Source organism: Erythranthe guttata, chromosome 10 (genome assembly GCF_056151865.1).
Source record: "Erythranthe guttata isolate IM_541 chromosome 10, IM_541, whole genome shotgun sequence".
NCBI classification, from domain to species: Eukaryota; Viridiplantae; Streptophyta; class Magnoliopsida; order Lamiales; family Phrymaceae; genus Erythranthe; species Erythranthe guttata.
This window is the reverse complement of record NC_142542.1, coordinates 7,680,147-7,690,116: the sequence shown is the minus strand read 5'-3', so window position 1 is coordinate 7,690,116 and position 9,970 is coordinate 7,680,147. Positions and strand designations below refer to the sequence as shown.

General features: G+C 35.2%; 1 pseudogene across 1 annotated transcript; it reads left to right on the top strand.

The window, feature by feature from the left end:
- Positions 1 to 7,945: 7,945 nt before the first annotated feature.
- LOC148767417 (putative pectinesterase 53) lies at positions 7,946 to 9,970 on the top strand (annotated as a pseudogene). The gene is made up of 3 exons (XR_016034005.1): positions 7,946 to 8,331; positions 8,429 to 8,607; positions 9,690 to 9,970. The product of XR_016034005.1 is annotated as a putative pectinesterase 53 (transcript).

The window sequence follows — 9,970 nt, the reverse complement described above, 5'->3', positions numbered from 1 at the left end:
AAGTAAAACAAAATAAGTGACTAAGGCCACATTTGGTTGTCAAGATAAGTCGATTAACTAAATAATTAGACTTAATTTGATGTTTGGTATCCCGATAACCCGCCAAAATTATGTAATTATGGTTTATCTTGCCTTCTAGTGTGTTTTTTTGTTGAACGTCCCAAGCTCCAATAAAATAATTGGGTTTCATTAGACTATTTAATCTTATTTTGGCTAATCTTATCTTACCAACCAAACGGCACCTAAAAATAAACTTTAACTAGATAGCATAAATTAAACTATTAGAAGTTGCAATTCAAAATATAATTATACAATTTTTACAAATGACAAATGCCTTTTTCGAGTTTTCATGTTTTGGAACATTGTTATTGTCAATTCTTGAGGAGACGTCTCTTTGGATAAAGATAGGCAAATCATCACTCATCCATTCATCATTCGTCCTGCTGCGCAATCTACTCATAGCTGAAAATGAAATTGCCCTCTCAATCATAGCAGTAGCAACTTTCAACATTAATGCTAAAGTTAAAATCAAGTAAACCAAATAATACAATTTGTTTCTCCTAGTTTCTATCATTTTGCGAGCAAGATCACTAATTACATCCAACCGGTGAAATTCACTGCTCAAGCGCATATCAACATGCATGTAAGTGTCTAATTGATCATTAAGCTTACATTTGTCGAGCTCGGTGAAGTCTTGCACATAAAATTCAACAAGACGAAGTAATTTGTCCTTGTCAAAGTGAGAGAATGAGTTAGATGGATCAACGCAAGCAATGCACACAAGCAATTCCATTGTTAAATAAGAGAATTGAGCATTCGTTTTCCATGTTGCATATCCATAATAGTGTAAAACGTCTCAACTTTATAATGATGTAGATTTGACATTTCTTCTTCATTCCGTCTTCTGCGTCCTCGGGTAACATATATATTTAGTATCCATTTAAGGAACATCAACTTTGTGTTTGTTACAAAATGTGTTTACACTTTCAAATAAAGAACCCCACTCGCTTTTCTACAGGACTGAATTTTAGTTTTTGACACTTGAACTAATCTCTCTTATTGCATTCACAATATGTTGATCTTTTCTTCGAAGTGCTTGATATAGCTCATTTGTAATCGCCAATACATTTTTCATATAAAACGAGGCCCAATACAAAATCAAATGACAAAAGCCTATCAATAATGTCTCGTGCTTCAGTCCGATGACTTCTACTTGAAGCATCATGACCAATAACTCCAAGCACATCAATTAATGCATCAAAGATATGGTTCAAACTCAACAAAGTGTTGTAACGAGAGATCCAACGTATATCACCTAGTATTTAAAAAATAAAACTAAAAAAAGAAGTGATGAGACATTAATAAAAATGGTAAAAGAATAATATTAAAGCCTAAAATTAATGTTACTTGTTCGCTTAAGATTCGTTTCTTGATTTAGACCTCACCACTTGAAATTTCTGCCTTGTTGAGTGCCTCATTTTCTTTTTCTCTATGGAAATCACGACGTTTACATGAAGAACCAACAATGTTCAACACTATCGTAGTAAAATAAAAAAGTTAAGAAATATGATCGTGCTTCTTAACAACTGCTACTAAAGCTAATTGTAGCTGGTGAGCAAAGCAAAAAAGTTCAGGATGAGTGTTTTCAGGCCATTGAATTGGCCTCTCGTATTAGTAGCTCCATCATAACCTTGACCTCGTTATTTAAAGACACTAATTCGTTATCGAGAAGAAAAACTATCAATAGTGGCTTTAAGAGTCAAAACACTAGTATCATAAACATATTTAACTTCTACTAATCGTTCAATCTATCGTTTTGATATTGCCCACTAATGTTCACTTGTTCTCAAATATTAATTTTATGTATCCTAAACACATATAAACCTTATGACTATGATAAAACTGCAAATGTCATTGTCACTACAGATTTCAATTGATCTTTAATGTCATTCTCTCAAGGTTTGTTGAGTTTTCTTATAAGGAACAATCACCTTAATTTAATTGTAGCGTTGTTAAACATTGTCTTATTAGAACAACCAAATTGATATATTCCTCCTTAGAGGCAATGTCTCTAACATTAACCATCCATTCAACATCGACTACCTTGAAAGATCTATTTCTCATGATCCGTCGTTCCATCTGCAAATATTTTTAAATTTTGACAAATCATGATGTATCCGATCCTCTATAATAATTGTACTACAATAGTCAATTTACCAACTATCGTTAAACTTCCATAATAAAAAAATGCTAAATTTTAATATTTCCCCTTCAACTACACAAACCTACTACTTCTCTAATTGTGATTGAATTTTTTTTAGGAAATGATTGGTTGTATAATCCTAATCGATCTTATTCCTACTACTATGTACATCCATACACAAAATTCATAAAGGGATCCACTCAGTAGTGAAGACATGACTTAAGCAAGTAGATAAATATAAATGTCATGAAATTTTGTAAGAGACATCTATCTTCACTGAGATTTTGTTGTGTTCATATTATTAATATTTTATCTCTTTCTATAAAATGAAATTAATTTTTTTTATTAATGATTCTTATATATGCAGGGTTGTGAGATACATGCAATTGCAACAAGAGCAGTGGCAGCTCAAAACAGAAGTTCGAGTTCGGAAAACACAGGTTTCTCCCTTGTCAACTGTAGAGTGACGGGTTCAAACGTAGTGTACCCAGGGAGAGCATGGGGTCCTTTCTCTACAACCATATTTGCCTATACATACATGGAAAACAATATCAACCCGGAGGGCTGGTTTGACTGGGGTGATCCCTCTAAACAACTGTAAGTCATCTCTATATAAGTGGTTTTATATATTTGAAATTCTTATGAGTGATGATGTTATTTTTTCGATACAAATGGTCTTAAATGGTACGAGACTGTAACATTTGGGGAGTATCAGCGCAGTGGACCTGGATTAAATAATGCAGGAAGAGTTAAATGGTCAAAAATTCTTACGGATGAAGAGGTTGGACGGTTTACTTTCCTTGACTATATTGATGCATCTGAATGACTCGACCTATCATAAATAACAACATGTTTTGATTAAATATTTTTTAGTTATGGATATTTTTTTAAAAATGACTAGTTTTTTTTTTTGTGATTAAACACAGAGATAACTCAATCAAGTAAGGAAACACAATAATGTCAAGCATGGTTTGGGTCCAATTAATGCTGTTAAAGTAGGTGACCAACAAGCCAACTTGTGGTTGTGGTCTTTCGTTTATTATTGTATTAAATAATATTTTTTCTAATTAACGATAAAACACCTTTTGGCATTCTATATCTTTGTCCCTTGCATAAGCATAGATATAGTCCTTATAGTTATTATAATTACTTATATTTGATCTAGTAGGATCCTGAGATATTTAGTTAAGTAATGTGACTGTTAAACCATGTTCCTAGTCAACGGGTTACGCCACCAATAAGGATATCGGCCTTTCCCATTTGAGACTATCATTTTGTGTATGTGTACTGCATCTCATCAGTAAACGGTATTGTGATATCGGCATACATAAGTGGGTGCACATAAGCTGATGAGTTCATTAAACTCTCTCATCCTAGAGATCTCTAAGTGGTTCTCAATAACTGAGTAGAGGTCTCTATGATATAGTTGTACACCATTAGTCCTCAAGACCCAGACATCACCGCGACTTCACTAGAGGAACAGGTGTATCTTGACCTGTCCCTGAGTTCCACCGAGGACTACCCCAAGGGCCAGTGTTCGTGCAGTCCGAAATCTAGTGAGAGGTTTGTGCATGGGAGTCGGGGATTCGATCGCTAGAATAGTCTTGGATGACCTTTGAGTTCTTATAGTTTGTAATCATTAAGTCTATGGTCAGAGCTGACTATGTGATGATTAGGGAATGTGATTCTTTAACTCATGCACGAACCGATTGCAACACTTAGAACGATCGCAGAGTTATTGAACTATAAAGAAGGTCTCGATGAACCAATGCCTCTAGTTCAATCGGGACATACGTGTCGAAGGGATCGTACTGTACGTTAACTATATCACACGGTCCTTGCAGGAACTTCATTTGTATCTATGGAATGATGATGCGTAGTTGCTGGACGCCAATCTTGATTCGTTGAGCGATTAAGGTGAAATGAGCTTCATCTTAATTAAAACTCTAGGGACGAGTTTAAACCACAAAGGGTTGTGGGCCCACGGCTAGCTTACACCTGAACCATCAAGGGTCACACTGCTTCAACCTTAAACACAAAATTATCAAACGAAGGTGGCAAAAAGTTGTGGTAACCCGAAACCGTCTTCAATATCTCGATCGTCCGAGAATTCTACGCCAAAACATTAGGGGTCGAACCTTCTAACTAATCCTCAAGTGTGGTACGAAAAATTTACGTCGATTGGAGGTCGGACACCATCAACGAATATTACGGCCTCCGAACACTTAGTAGGGGATGGAGAGAGATGCGAGACGAAGTCAGGAAGACTCAAATCGGTGAGGTGTTGTGTGATGTGCACCCGACGTGGATTGAATATCCCGATAAGAAGGCATGCGAGATCAATTGGAAAAGCATCAATTACAAGGGCAAAGTGTGGTTGATGTTTATTTGTACAAATTTAATCCAGTCTGCCTGTTTTAGTCAAGTCAGACACAAAAGATGCGCACTTGCCAACTACATTATCAAAAGAGAGCAGATCGACGTTGGTACAATCATCCACGATCAAATATGGACTACAATGCACGACAACTCAAAGGGATTTTTCTTGCCTGGCTTAATAACTGTATTGTGCAAACATGAGAAAGTACTGAAGCAACCGACCTGTTGGGAATCAGGCATGTGTACGCAGAGGAATACAAAAATTTTATATGAAAAACATATTTTACATATAATGACGTGCACAATTTAGCAATCAATTGCGTACCTTATTGCTTCTCGCGCAAATTAAAATACACATGATATATAATTTGCTCCTAGTAAAACAATTAGCATGCTCGCATTAAATCAATAGACATGCATTTATACAATTTTGCAAATCATTCAAGTAAAAATACACATGGCAAGTATCAACATATAAATAATCATATTAATTATTAAAGTACAAACGGATTCGATTTTACCTCTTGAAGCGTGAGACAAACTTTCGGATTCGAAGCAAAACTGCCACGAAAACTAATCCGTGCAGTCGGAAGAAGCGGCGGCAGAGCGGTGGCGTCGGACGTGCGGGGCAGCGGCGGCGCGTGCAGCTCACGTGCTGTCTTTGGGCGGAGCGTGCGGCGGCGGCTCAGCGGCGGGGTCGCGGCAATTTGACTCCTTCGTCTATCTCCTCTCGAATTTCACCTCGTATACCGAATTATGCAATCACGTGGCACTAGACACGCAAAAGTTAGAACAAATTGAAGAAAAGGACAAAGAAAGAGGCTACCGATTAATGGTGGCGGCGCGTCAGGCCGACGACCGGTGACAACAACGGCGGATCGGCAGTTGAGCAGCGGCCGTGAGTGAGGAGAGCGACTAGGGTTTCTTGTCTTGTGTGAAAGACCTATAAATCTTGTATTTATAGTGTCTTGTGCACAAACCCTAACAGACTTAAGTTGGACCGGACCCAAGCTTAAGCCCATTAGTTTTTCTCTGCTCGTTTCTCAGAAACCAATGATGCGAAATTTTTAACAATTATATTTTCAGAATCATTGAAACTTCCACGTCGATACAAGTGCCAATACTCGATTTCCAATTTCTAAAAATGGAAAACCTAGTTTAGTAAACCTGTCAAATCGGAAAACTTCCCAATTTAGAAAGTTCACTAAGATCATCGTCTAATTCTTTCCTTTTCCTATTCTCATTCATAATTCACAACTATCAATGTTGAAATCAATCGTATTGACTTCCAATTATGCAAAGACCAAACGTTTTAATATTTGACCGTTTATTCAATAAATTCAAGTATACAAGAAGTGTGACCTTTGATGGTTCAGGTGGAAGCTAGATGTGGGCCTACAACCTATTGTGGTTTAAACTTGTCCCTAGAGTTATATTGAAAATTCCATTTTATCGCTAATTTAAATATTGGACGAATACCATAATCTCCCGTGATGTTAAATAATAATCACGCATACGCTATTGTATTTGAAAAATATTATCCATAACTTCTTTAAGGTTTCATTTTCGTAAAAATGCAACTTGAATCGAATAAGTAATTTATCACGAAAACACGCACATGGGCGCAAAGAAAGAAATAAGAGCATTTATTGATTGAGACATATATAATCATCGATGCAAACATATGGAATGATTGGGAGAAAAAAAAAAAGACCACATCATTTTTCACATTAATATTTTGTTTTAAGAAAAACAAAATTCAACTATCAATATGAATTTATCGTTAGTAATGGATCTTGCGAGAGCATAACTATAATGACGAGATGAGATATATGACAATGAGTGAAGGTTGAAGGAAGGAGGTGAATGCCATAATATGTGATGAAAAATAAAGATGTGTTAGTAAAGTTTGTCTTTCAAACATGAGAGGCTTATATGTAATTAGGTATATCGCGAAATTAGCTTAATTTGTGAAGTGATAGATGATGAGTTTTCAATAAAATAATTACTAAAAGGGTTTGAATGTTAGATCGCACTAAATCTCAAGAGAGATTCATGTATTTTTTCGAATCTAAGGAATCTACGTGTAATGAGACCAAAATTCAAAGAAGTATGTATAATTTAGGGGAAACTACAGTTTGCACCCCTGAACTATAGGGCTTGTCACAAACACCCCCTCGAACTATGAAACGTAACAAAATGACCCCTCCGTTTACACTCTGTTAGTTGATGATGATGTGGCATGTTGACTTTCTCAATTATAATTGTTTTTTTTATTATTTGTCGTTTTTAACCCTCAATATATATATTACTAATTGGTAAATAATATTTTCATTTTTAAATATCAAAATACCATAAAAAAATCAACAAATTATTTAAAAAAAAGTAAGAAAAAAGAAAAAAGAAAAAAAAAGGAAAAGGGAACATATATGCAGATGCTGCTCTCTCTCTCTCTCTCTCGACACTCTGTAGAAAACAGAGTCTGCAAACTATTTCTTCTCACCAAAACCATTAAACTCTCCTTAATTAAAAAAAAAAATGCTTACATAAATTAAAGAATAGAAGAACACATTATCTTTTCAATCCTACAATTTGGATGTGCAATTTACCCGAAGAAAAGTTCCATCAAAAAACCCCCAAATTTTAGTTTCTTGCAAAGATTCTCAAGTATCTCCCTTAATCCAAATTAGGCAGTATCTCAGAATATTTTCTCCAAAAAACAGAAGCTATAGTGAACAAAAAACTAATGAGTCCCGCTGCCCTGAAAAAATCGAACCTTTTATGAAGCCATTTGGTTATATTCTTGTTGCAAGGCTCACCATCACAATCCACAACAATTTGTTCTCTCCCCACTTAGCCCAGCCGCGAACCTGTGCTCCGATTTGCGTAGGCTTCTGTTGCTTCCCGAATCGGCTGATTTAGTTGAAATTTTTGGGATTTCGATTTGAGGGAGATGACGCAGCAGGGGACTTTGAGGTCGTAGAAGTGGAGGCAAAAGTGGCCAGGTCGAAGGAGAGCTTGACGTTGGGACCATCAAAGAAAAGATTCACATAGAAGTGGGTGCGGTGGAGGCGAAGAGATAGGATGCCGATGGGATTCTTGTGGTGGCCATAGGTCATTCTGCTCAAGCTTTGATTTTGGAAGAAAGTGTGCTTAAAGGGTAAATGCACACATATAATAACGGTGTTAATTTTTTGACGGTTGACTGAAAACGTTAAGGGTTGTTTTGTTACGTTTCGTAGTTCAAGGGGGTGTTTATGACAAGCCCTATAGTTCAGGGGTGCAAACTGTACTTTCCCCTATAATTTATCTAGGTATTTTGGAGGACCATAAATAAAATTTTCTCATTAATTGTGACGCTAAGCTGTATATATAACTCCTGCAACCACTAACTTCATTACAAGTCAAAACCACTACATTATTTGTCCACCAATTTTTCTCTCTCCTCTCCTTGTAACCTTCTCTCTCCTACCGTTAAAATATTTTCTCTTGTTTACATCGTTAACCATGTCTCCCTGCACACATATCCTCCATCTTGTAACAATTCTTTTTCTACTTCTCATGAATGGAAATAATGAAATAATCATTTGCTACAGCAACAAAGTCATCATGACGGCCCCTTCTATCATCATTATAGTCGATAAAAATCGAGGATCTGGAAATTTTACATCAATTGAAGGTGCAATTGACTCTCTCCCTTTGGTGAACCAAGACAGAGTTTTGATCGATGTTCATGAAGGGATAAACACGTAAGTTCTTCTTCCTTAGTTAGTCCATTAATATGCATATATGTATATTATACATGTATAAGATTATTCATTTGTTTGAACTAAATATTCTTTCAAGAGAGAAGGTAACAATACCTTCAACAAAAGCGTACATAAAAATACAAGGTGCTGGGGCAGAAAAAACAGTGGTTCAGTGGAGTGATACAGCCAGCCAGTACACAACCGCTTGGAACATATGGTTCAGCAACTTTTGGCGTAGATGCACCATACTTTGTAGCAAAAAATATCACATTCAAGGTAGTGTTTAGTCTCACCTCTTTTGTATTATATGCTTTAATTCTATGTTACACGTGTCAATTGATGAACGAATAATATATATATATATATATATATATATACACTCACACATAAGGTTCTAAAAAGCAGTAATCGGGTCGGAAGCGGTCAGGGACCGACTCACGATTAATCGGTGCGGCGGTGATTAATCGGCGATAAATTGGAAATAAATCGATTTTTTAAAATTTAATATAATATATTTGTAGATATTATTTATAAATACTCAAAACACAGATAAAAAGATATTTAAACATAGTTATATCTCCATCATGTATATATCCTAATAACATTATAAAATTTTAATAATAATAATAAGATCATAATACATAAATATCCTTATAAAATATAAATAAAAAGGCATTTTTTTTTTGAAATTACATGCATACATCATTATTTCTTTAACAATAATAGTTACCATAAACAAATAAATCATGAACTCATTTTTTTTATTAAAATCCCAACTTTTTTTTGAATAATAAAAAAAAAAACGTTTCTTGACCGATTTTTGCCATCGAAGTTTGACCTGCCTTAAAGGTTTGACTACCTCAGACCGCCTCGGACCGCCTCAGACCGACTCACTGATAAAAAAACCGATTTTTCAAACCTTTACACTAAAATCGTAAAGATTTTGGACCGCCTCGGCCGATTTTTAGAACACTGCTCACACACTAAAATATATTTCAATATTTTTAGAAAGACAATTAGACTAAACATTAAAAAAGTAAGATTTTTCATTATCTTTTTAAGCATCTTATTGAGATGTTAAATAATCTACTTTAATTTGAACATATATTTATTCAAAATTTTCTTTCTCTTGTAACATGTTCTTTAAGAGCGTATGAGTTTTAAAATAAAGATTTAATGATATCATTTGCAATGATAAGAGTTCATTTAAACTTTTAAATAACTTTATTTAAGCATACATGTTACGTTTGCCTTTCCATTTATGTCTTAATGGCATAGTTTTCAGCGCGTACTTATGACATTTTAAAAATTCGTATTAATTAAAGGACCGTATCTCATTGGTTTAAATATTTATGCAGAATACAACTCCAATTCCTCCAGAAGGAGCTGATGGAATGCAAGGAGTGGCTTTACGAATATCAGGAGATGCATCCGCATTTGCGGGTTGTAAGTTTCTGGGGGCACAAGACACTCTCTACGATCACAGGGGTAGGCATTATTACGAAAACTGTTACATTGAAGGATCTGTGGATTTGATCTTTGGTGATGGTCGTTCCTACTTTAAGGTAATTTTTAATTACTATATATAACACTAACATACTTACTACAAGTGTTGGATAATGGAGTTTTAGTTCCGGAA